This window comes from Tupaia chinensis, unplaced genomic scaffold (assembly GCF_000334495.1).
Source record: "Tupaia chinensis unplaced genomic scaffold, TupChi_1.0 Scaffold000374_1, whole genome shotgun sequence".
NCBI classification, from domain to species: domain Eukaryota; kingdom Metazoa; phylum Chordata; class Mammalia; order Scandentia; family Tupaiidae; genus Tupaia; species Tupaia belangeri.
In genome coordinates, this window is record NW_006159872.1 from 896,797 (window position 1) to 907,937 (window position 11,141).

The window sequence follows — 11,141 nt, forward strand, 5'->3', positions numbered from 1 at the left end:
TTTTTTTCCTTTTTTTTTTTTTTTTTTTTTTTGGCCTTCATTTTTGAAATTCAAATTTTGGCGTTCTCCAAGCAGGATGTGGACATGTCTTAGAAAAAAGTTGGTGGCTCATGGTTCCCTTTAAAGTACTTCTGAGTACCAGGAGAGAAACTGAACTGACCTTGCCCATCCAAGCACTCCCTGCGACCTTGGGGGTTTGGGCTAAGGCTTTGGGGTTGCTGTGTTGGGGAGCGCCTCTTAGACTGAAGGATGAGACTCATGGTCTCCATGAGGACACAGTCTCATCCCCTCGGAGTGGATCTGGGTTTTGAAAGCAGCCAAAGGAGACTTGGTACTACATTTTGGTGACGGGAGTGTTCTAATCTGCTCCATTTCTAGTAGCAGAAAGTACCTGAAACTGACTGACTTAAAATAAATAGGGATTTATGGGGGCCCGCAGGTGCTGTGGTGGTTAAGGGTGCTGGACTCCCACATGGTTGACTGCGGTTCGAGTCTGGACCTGGCGGCTTGCTTTCCCATGCTCTCTCTCATCAAGTTAACATAAACAAACAAATAAAGTTAAATAAAATAATTCTTTAAAAAGACAGGGATTTATTCAGCTCACACTTTGAAGGTCCACAGTCCAGGGGTCCTCTCTGGTGGAGGGCTTCCGGCTGCATTACAACGTGGCAGAAGAAAGGAGAGCGTGGTCTGTGTCTCATGTCTCCTGTTCCCACTCCTTAAAAACCTACTGGGAGGGGACCAGCAGTTGGCATAATGGCTACAGCACTGGACTCCCATGTAGTCGACTGTGGTTCGAGTCCCGGACCCGGTAGCTTAAACTCACGCCAGGCGCGTGTGCGCGTGTGCCCAAGGTCCCGAGAGGAGAATGGAGGAGAAGGGATTGAGGCGTGGCCATCCCCCCACGGGTGATTTCTCGCTCTCTGTCTCTCTGTCTTTCTGGCTAGTGCACGTGCCCTAGAGCAAAAAACAAAAACAAAACCAAAAAACAAACAAAAAAAACCTACCAGAGGTCAGTGACAGAGGCCCCTGCCTTGACGACCTTAATCCTAATTCTCTCCCCCAAAGCTTCACTTTTTGGCACCACACTTGGATCAAGTTTTCATCCTGTGAATCCCAAGACAGTGGTTCTTCAGGGGACATGAATTTTCAGGGGACATATTTGAACTCCATCCGGGGGTAAGGTGAAGAAGGCAACTTATGGCTAGAAAAAATAATGCCTTTAATGCAACAACCCTCAAACTTCCCCAAAACTAATTCATAGATGGGAGTTTTTCAAAAGTTGCCTTAGCATCCATGCCTCTGGGCTTTTGGATGTGCAATTCACTCGGCCGTAAGTGCCCTTTGTGGTCATGGGCTTGGGCCCTACCACCCGAGCAGAACAAGCGGCATTCCACGTTTCCGAGTACTCCACCATGTATGCTTTTCATTCTCCCATTGCGCTCGGAGCAATTAGGGAAAGGTTTCTCCTCCTCCTCCTTCTTCTTCATCTTTGTTGACTGGAACATAGTAGGTCTCAATAATATTCATGAAAATGAAAAACATTTATGAATGTTAGAAAACTGTGGGGCCAGTAGGTGGAGTAGTGGTTCAAGCACTGGACTCCCACATGGTTGACTGTGGTTCAAGTCCCAGACCCGGTGGCTTGAAACTCACACCAGGTGCATGTGTATGTGTGCCCAAGATCCCGGGAAGAGAATGGAGAAGGAATTGCAGCATGGCCATCTACCCTGGTTTCTCGCTTTTCTTCTCTCTGTCTCTCTTCTCTCTGGTGAGCACATGTGCTCTATGGCAAAAACTTAAAGCGAAAAAAGTGTGACCCCCTAATCTTACTATTTTGAAGTATTAATAGTTAAAATTCATTGGATGTAAGAAGCTATGAGTGAGTGTGTCTGAAGCAACCGCACACCAGCTCCTGTTGCATTACTCTTGTTTACACAGGGGGTGCGGGTAAATGTTTAACTGACAATTGAGTGTTTGATGTGTGATTGGCTCTCTGGGGGGAAAAGCCTGGATTTATAGTATTTGATTATTTCTGTGAGCACTCCCACTATGGCTGAGTTCAAGCTACCAATGTAATGTCAATTCCTGAACATTTGAAAATTGACTTTTGCAAGTTGGTTGAAGCAACCTCAGACTGGCTCTAATACACCGCTGTAAGAATGGGATACCTCTGTTTGTTTTTTTTTTTTTTTTAAAAATAATTAATTTTTTTTTTTTTTTTTTTTTTTTGCCATAGGGTGGGGTGTGCTCACCGGAAAGGAGAGAGACAGAGAGATTCAGAGAGAGAGAAAGTGAGAAAGCAAGCTGGTAGGTCCAGGACTCAAACCATAGTCAGCCATATGGGAGTCCAGCACCTTAACCACCATGCCACCTGCTGGCCCTTTATTGCCCATTTCATTTGGGTGGTCCTTTTGCTGTTTATACAGCATATGTTTATGTACTGTATAGCTTATCCCTTGCATCATTCTAATTATTATTATTATTATTTTAAAGTTGATTCTTTCTTTCCTGAGAGAGAGAAAGAGAGAGAGAGACAGATATACACACCCCTCCAGTAGGGTCTTCACACCAAGATCCACCTCCAGTTTCAGCCAGCCTGGATTGTAGGCTTGTGCAGGGAGGCTCTGGGACATGAACCTGGGACCTTCCCATGTGGACCCAGCATTGCAGAGCACTGCATTATCACCGGCCCGTTGGCCTCTATTTGCTACTTTCATCATTTTACAGCTGGTTACCTGAAGCCAGCAGGCTATATTTATTCGGCCTATTCCTGTCTATTCCCAGTCAGTCTCCACTGGAGCTCCTCTGCTGCTCGCCACCTGGAGGGCCTGGGAATGTCTGCATTGCCATCTCCTGTCGCCTGACGTCAGGGAAGGATCTGAGGACCCTGCGCTTGCCAGAAGCCCCTCTGCTTCCGTGAGGGGCCCGGGACATCCCCCACAGCCGAGCTGTGATGAATGCTGGGATGTCTCCTTTATTTGAGACCTGATAGATAGGTGACAGGGACGTTAGCAACTTTCATCGTCTGGGAGTGAGCCACGGTCACTCTCAAGGCTAATTCAGGACCCGCCAGCCCGTGATGTGGTGAGTGCCCCTTTACAGTTGGGGCAAAGAGGGTTTTGGCCCTTTTTTCTAGGCGAGTCCAGGGAACATCCAGCCAAAGGTTAGTTCCCTGGGAGCCCACGCTAATGGCAGCTCCCCCGGGAATTGAGAGATGGATTTGCGGCCTGCTTCCTACTTGCTTGTTTTGTTTTGTTTTGTTTTTTCAAGTTTTAAACTTTCTCTAATGAGAGAGAGAGAGAAGCACGGAGCCTCATGCCACAATCCCCTCCCAGCCTTCCCAGCCCGCAGGGCCAGGGGTGCACGTTTCTGATGTGTCCAGTTCTGAACGGGTGACCTTCCGTATGCATACAGCGTTGCTTGAGCAGCATGTTGCCTCGGGGCCACCGAGCTGGCTCTGTTTTGTCTTTAAATGCTTCCAGTTCAGGGCCTGTGCAAGATCTGTGTCGGGGACTACGTGAGACTCTCAGCGGGTCTTCATTGGGACACGTGACGTCCCAGAAAGCAAGCATTGTAGCGGACGGCAGTGACTGAGATAGCACCAACCCTTCCCTGGGAGGAGGAAACTGAGGTCCAGACAGGGGACACGGTTTGCTCAAGGTCAAACAACACTTAGTGGCCCATGCCAGGACTCGGCCCCCTTCTGACTCTGCACTTAATGCCCTCCACACCCCGGCGTCTGGGAGAGCGTGGACCTGTGCCCTTTATCAGGCGATAGCAGAGAAAGCTCAGCCTGGGCCCTTGGGAGTTGGCCCTGGGCCCTGCTGCCTGTGTTTTTCCAGCCTTCCCCGAGGAGGCCAGGCCACCTGCCTTTGCCACCTGGCGTGTCCTGTCTAGGTGAATCAAGTTGTACTGGGAGGAGGAAGCCGGAGTCACTTCCCAGAAGGGAGCCATCGGGTGAGCAAGGGGGTGGAGGGCGGGGGCTGCTGGGCTGCTGCTCCTTGGGGGCGGAGGCTGAGATGGGGTGGAGGGCCTCGCCCTTCACAGGGCTGCTTTCCATCTGGGTGCTGACAGTGTCTGCTCCGCGGAGACATTCCCAGCAATGTCCCGCCACGGTGACGCCTCTGGTGAGTGTCCAGGCTCATCCAGACCTGAGCCAGTGGCAGTGCTGGCACCTCTGGTCTCTTGCTGCAGGGACTGGCTGGTCTTGCAAGATGGCCAGGAGGCCTCAGGACAGCTGGCTTGGAGGGACCGTGTTCTAGCAGATCCGGGATGTTCCAGGAACCACGCTATAAATCCTGTTGAGTGCTGGCCAAGTGAGCTAGGAAGGGCAGGGAGCCCAGGCCTCGGGTCCGTTTGGCAATGTCACCACAGCACCTGCGTTCTCCAAGAGGGCTCCGAGGGGCTCAGCCCTCTGCCCTGGAGGGCCGACGGGGAAGCACTGGGGCGGGGACAGCCTTACTGGGGTGGCATGCTTTACGGTTTGCCATTATCTTCTTACATGTGTTTCATTTGATTTTTATAATAGCCCCAATATTGTTTACTCCCCTCCCCTTTATTTTTGAGAGAGAGAGAGAGAGAGAGAGAGAGAGAGATTTTTGCTGTAGGGTGTATGTGCCCACTAGAGAAACAGAGGGAAAGAAAGCGAGAAGTTACTGAGGACGGCCATGCTGCAACCCCTTCTCCTCCAGCCTTCTCTCAGATTTTGGGTGTGCATGCACATAAGCCCAGAGTGAGTTTCAAGCCACTGAGTCCAAGACTCGAACCATGGTAGGCCATGTGGGAGTCTAGTACCCCAACCACTACTATGTCACCTGTTGGCCCCTATTGTTCCCATCTTAAAGCTGAAGTTGTGGGACCAGCAGATGGTGCAATGGTTATGCCAGTGGACTCCCACATGACTGACCACGGTTTAAATCCTGGACCAGCAGCCTGAAACTCCTGCTGGGCGTGTGTGTATGCGTGCCCAAAATCCCGAGAGGAGACTGGAGAAGGGACTGTGGTGTGGCCATCCCCCCTTGGGGGTGATCTCTCACTTTTTGTCTCTGTCTTTCTGGCGAGGGCGTGTACTCTATAGCAAAAATCTCTCTTCAAAAGACAAAACAAAACTGAAGTTGTGGGGACACGGAAGGGCAAGTGACTTGCCCAGTATACTTCGCAGTCGGGTTCGGCTCTTACCTGTTGCTGTTTACCTGCAGGATCTGGAGCAGGTTAGACCACTCTTTGGAGCCTTGACTGCCAGCTGTAAAGTGGGAAATGCTCCTCACCATAGAGGTTTGTCCCAGAGCACGGGGCTTGTCCTCAGCAGGCGCTCAGTGGCCGCTCTGGGACTCTTTCCTTCTCCTCTTGCCTCAAATCGCACAGCCAGGGACAGTGGAGTTGGGCCTGAACTGAACATCGATTTTGTTTTCAGTGTTTTCCCCTCTCCCTCACTATGGGATGTGCTATATGGCGGAGTTTTTGGAGAAGGAATGCTTGTTAAGAACTAAAAGGAAGGGCCAGCTGGTGGCTTCATGGTTGGGGTGGCTGGATCCCACATGGCCGGCTCTAGTTTGAGTCCTGGACTGGGGGCTTGAAAAACACATCCGCTGTGTGTGCGTGCATGCCCGAAATCCCAAGAAGAGAATGGAGGAGGAATTGCTGCATGGCCGTTCTTCAAGGGGGTGATTTCTCACTTTCCCTCTCTCCCTCTCTGTCTCTCTCTGGCTAGTGCATACTCACTCCATGGCAAAATGACAAAGAAAGAAAGAAAGGGAAGACACAGAAATAACATGACTATGTGAACAAAGGGCGGGTGCGGCCACCACGTCTGTCACTGTGGAGACCAGTCTGGGCCCACCGACCTCTTCCCTGCTCCTTTGTCCCCTCACAGCATGCCCGGCTGGCCCCAGAGGCAGGTCCTCCAGGGTCCTCGGGCCCTCCCTGAAGCTTCTGCCCCTGTTCTGCGGGGGCCCTAAATGGGTTTGCTTGTAGATGATGCAAGCCCATCTTTAACCAGGAGGGCATGGCCAATGAGGATCAGCTCTGGGGGGCTGGCAGGTGGCATGATGGTTAAGGCACTGGACTCCCACGTGGCTGATCACAGTTTAAGTAACAGACCTGGTAGTTTGCTTTCTTATTCTCCCACCCCCTGCTCTGGTCAAATTAAAAATAAAGAAATAAATAATTCTTAAAAAAAAAAAAAGAAAAGAAAAAGAAAACGCAGCAGCCCTGGAGCCAGCATAGCTGCACCCTGTGTTGGCCCCAGGTCTCAGAGCAGCTTCTCACCACAACTCAGGACTTGAACCCCTTCCCACCATGGTCACAGGTAGCTTTTCCTTTGATAACAGTGGTGAACCTGAGAGGTCCACACTTGGGTTGGTAGACCATGCAAGCCCCAGTCAGGTGCCGTTCGAGCCTTGGCCACCCCTGGCTTTCTTCTGCCAGTCCCTCTTCAGACTCCACTTTTATGATGTTTGGCGGTCTCGACCTTGACAAGGTCAAAAACAATACAGTCAAGTACATTCTGCTCCCAGTCAGCCAAACCAACTATGGGCCCATTCGCTCTAGCCATCCAACCCGCAAGCATCCATTACCCCATGCACATGAGTCAGGGCACACAGGGTTGAACCTAACCCAGCCCTTGCCCTTGGGGAACTCTCGCTGAGTTGGGGAGACAGACGAGAAAATAACACCACTGCCGCGTGGCTGCGTGAAGCTCCTTGGTGAAACATACAGCGCTACTTTCAGGGGGAGGAGGGCGAGGCGGGGTGAAGGTTACTCGCAGAGTCTGCAATGACGAGTCCTGCAAGCCAAGCAGGTCGTGGTGCAGGTGCCGCCATGGGAACCCAGTGAGGGGAGAGGAAGGGGGCTTGGGTGCCAGGCAGAGTCACCTCCTACACCCCTCCTCTTCTACCATCTCCTCAAAACAGTCTGACCCGCCTCTGCTCACACCTTGGGGAGGGACAGCTTCTCTACATCTGACGCCAGGCCTCTCCAGGACCCACCTTTGCTTTCAGGAGTCCGGTCGCTGCTGGTCACTGATTCGGCCCTTGCAGTCATTCCTCCCCACCCGCCCCGCCTGTCACAGGGGTTCTGGAGTTTATTCAGGGTGTAATGTCCACAGTCCTTTAGGTCCCAGGTTATGGTGACCTGCGGAGGTCTGTACTCACAGGCAGGCACTCGGTTTATTTTGTTTGGCAGTTTTTGCTAAGTGATCCAGGCAGGCCCTGTTTTTGTGACCTCAGCCTCATCCCCCCTGGCCATTCTGGGGCTCTGGTCTCCAGTTCCTGGATCACACCCAGCTCCTGTTCCTCTTCCTACATCCGAGTGTCCTTACGTCCTGCTCAGAGGACTCTCGCCCCTTCTGTTCTCCTGGCTGGTCCTCCTCTGCTTTGGTGCTCTGCTTCCACATCACGCCCCTCCTTTACTGCCCCTCCAGCCTTCACAGGTGAGGATTCCTCGGTCTGGAACCCTGCAGTACCCTCTGATCACAGTGTGACAACCAGCCTACCACCCGCTCTGCAACTGTCCTCTGCTGAACTGTCCTCTTCTGGGCTCTTGGAGGTCAGGGCTTGGTCCCTCTCATGGAAGCAATTCCTAACACTTACCAGGCAGTAGGTGGGCCGGAGCCAAGAAGGGGCTTCAGAAAGTGCATGGAAATGGGTACTAAAAAAAAAAAATTGAGTTCAAAATTTTTTTGCACAGGGACAAGCAGTTAGTGTAATGGCTATGTTGCTGGACTCCCACGGGGTTGACCACGGTTTGCGTCCCCGGTGGCTTAAAACTCACGCCGGGCATGTGTGCGTGCGTGCCTAAGATCCCGAGAGGAGAATGGAGGAGAAGGGATTGCGGCGTGACCATCCCCCCTGGGGAGGTGATTTCTCGCTTTCTGTCTCTCTGTCTCTGTCTGTCTGGCGAGCGTATGCGCCCTATAGCAAAAACCTCTCCAAAAAAAAAAAATTTTTTTTTTTTGCACAGAAATGACCTCAGACATTAATTCTGTCTTTCCACAAGTCTTTGACAAAAGCTTGTTGGGGTGCCACCAGAGGTATAGTAAAGATGCTGGGTTTCCACACATGGCCAATGGAGGATTGAGCTCTGGGTCTGACAGTTTAAAAGTCATGCCAGTTGTGCGTGCGTGTGTGCCCAAACTCCCAAGGGGAGGGTGCTAGAGAAGGGACTGTGGGGTGGCTATCTCCCTGGGGGTTAATTTCTCACTTTCCTTCTCCCTGTCTTTCTCTGTCTCTCTCCAGCAAACACGTGTGCCCTGTGGCGAAAACCTAAAAAAGAAAACAAAGTAAAGGCCATCGGGCCAACAGGTGGATGGTAATGAAGGTGCTGGACCCCGCCCGGCTAACTCTGTGGTTTGAGCCTGGAGTCGATGGCTCAGAAAACATGCTTGGTGCACGCGCATTCATGCCAAAAATCCCAAAAGGAAGATGGAGGAGAAGGGATTGCGACATGGACATCCCCGCGGGGGTGATTTCTTTGTTTTCTGTCTCTCTGGTGTGTGCACTAAAACTAACGAACGAATGAACTAAAGTTTTGGTTTTCTCATGAGAGTGCGTGTGTGCACATGAGAGAGAGGAGGAGTGCCCTTGGCAGGCTCTTGTCACGCGGTGATCCCCTTCCCTCCGCCGTCCAGCTTGTCAGAGTCTTGGGCACACGTGCTCCTGACCCATTTCAGATCGACTGGGAATCTGAACCCACAGTCGGCCATGTGGCTTCCAGCACTGCAGTTCAGAGTGCTGCCATCTGGACCTCTGAGCCTGGGCTAGCCGGGCCTCAACAGCTTGCCTCTTCCTTTAGTGGCCCTGTCCCACCTCTCGCTGTGCCTGGGAGCTCTGAGACCAAACCTCAGATTTTTAAAACCTGAGTGAACAGAAAGAGGAAAAACTGCCCCTATAAAATGGCAAGAAGTTATTTTCTATTTAGAAGAGGTGACCTCAATTCCCTTTTGGATCAGGCAGTCCCTTTGTTTCAGGAAAGTTGCTCAAAGGGGCCTTTTCATTAAACACGTAAGAAGTAAACATTGACCCATTGTTCTTGGGGAGCATGGAGTCCCAAGTTTCCTTTGATCCAGCCCTCTGTTCGGTCACATCAGCTCTGTGCAAAATTGAGCCAGGGGATCTGTCCCAGATTTTCTCACTCTGGGGTGCAGTAGGGAGGAGAGAGTTTTCCTGAATCGCTATGGATTTAGAGGACCCTGAGCTGCGATGTCCCTGTGGGGTTGCATTTCTGCTAGACCAGTGGTTTGGGGGGTGTCCAGAGGCTTCACTGGCAGGACCCATGGGCATGCGCTCACCTCCCCTGGGAGGAGAGACGGGGCCAGAGCCGTGAGGACTAGTGCAGCCCTACCTGGACGGGAGGGGCCTCGGTGCCCACCTGTGTGCCTGTGTTGCCCATCTCCCCACTGCATGGCAGCGCATGAGGGCTGGGCTCACACAGCAGCAGCCAGTGTCTGCCAGAGGAACTCACAGATGAACTCACACTGCGGCTGCCTTTCTTGGGGTGGAAGAGCAAGAGCACCCTCTTTTGGTAGGGCTGGGTTTTCTCCAGATGGTCCGCTATCCTGGAAGAAGGATGCTCCTGTGTGGGAAGGCACAGGCCCTCCTGGTTACTAGGGAAGCTCCTCATTTCCTATGCGGCTAAGCTGGGTGTCGCCATGGTGGGCCTGTGGACCCTGGGAGGACCCCGTCTCCAGTAGCTGTGTGGTTTCTCCTCTGGGTTGTGCTTTCCTTCCATCACCCTCCGGACGAATCAGAAGGCACAGCCCGTGCACCTGCCACTGGTAATGAAGATGCTGGATCCCACACGGCCAACTCTGTGGACACCTACACGGTAGATGTCCAGACATTTAAAAGTGTGAAATAAGGGAACAGCAGTTGGTGTAGTGGCTATGTTGCTAGACTCTCATGTAGTAGAACGCAGTTCGAGTCCCGGACCTGGTGGCTTAAACTCATGCTGGGCATGTGTGCATGCGGACCCAGGATCCTGAGAGGAGAATGGAGGAGAAGGGACTGTGGCATGACCATCCCCCCTGGGGGGTGATTTCTCGCTTTCTGTCTCTCTGTCTCTCTCGGTCTTTTTAGCGAGCACATGTGCCCTATAGCAAAATCCTCTCCAAAAAAAAAAGTATGAAATAAAATGAACACACTGTGAATAAAGCATGTTCTAACCACCTACTTTGACAAATACCTTTTTAATGACAAATTGGACAACACATAGCTCAAAGTTGCTATCATACCAAAATCAATTGCATTTTGTTATTATCATACGTGTTTGAGTGTTCTGTTCATAGGCTAAGGACAGGGGCCACTGGGTAGCATGGTAGTTAAGGTGCTGGACTCTATGTGGTTGACTTCAGTTTGAGTCCTGGACCTGGTGGTTTGCTTTCTCACTTTCCTTCTCTCTCTCTGAGTGCATGTGCCCTATAGCAAATTAAAATAACTAAATTAATTAAATTAAATACATAATTCTTTTTTAAAAAACAGGCCAGAGATAATTGTGTACATAATAAAGACAAATACAGTTTTTTTTTTTTGAGAGGTTTTTTGCAATAGGGCACGTGCGCTTGCCAGAAAGACAGAGGCAGAGAGACAGAAAGCGAGAAATCACTCCCAAGAAATGCCCATGCCACAATCCCTTCTCTTCCATTCTCCTCTTGAAATCTTGGTCATGCATGCACACATGACCAGCATGAGTTTAAGCCACGGGGTCAGGGATTTGAACCACAGTTGACTACATGGGAGTCCAGCAATGTAGCCATTACGCCATCTGTGGTCCCGACAAATATCACTTTATAATATCATAAATTATTATATAGTTTGCCATGAAATTATTTTTTTGTCTTTATTTTAGTGAAATCACAAATTATATTGATTTCTTTTACCTGGGGCTGGCTTTGCTGCTCTGTGGTCATGCACAGCTCAAGAGAAGCCAGATCCCACATGGCAACCATGGTTTGAACCCCCCAGCCTGGTCAGCCTGAAAAACATGCAGGCCCAAGATCTGAAGAGAACTGGAGGAAGGGGGTTATGGTGTGACCAGGCCCCGTGGAGATTGCTCATCTCTTTCTCTCTTTCTCTGTCACACTCTCATCTGTGCATGCATGTGCTCTGTCATGACTAAAGAAAAAATATCGAAGGACCAGCTCC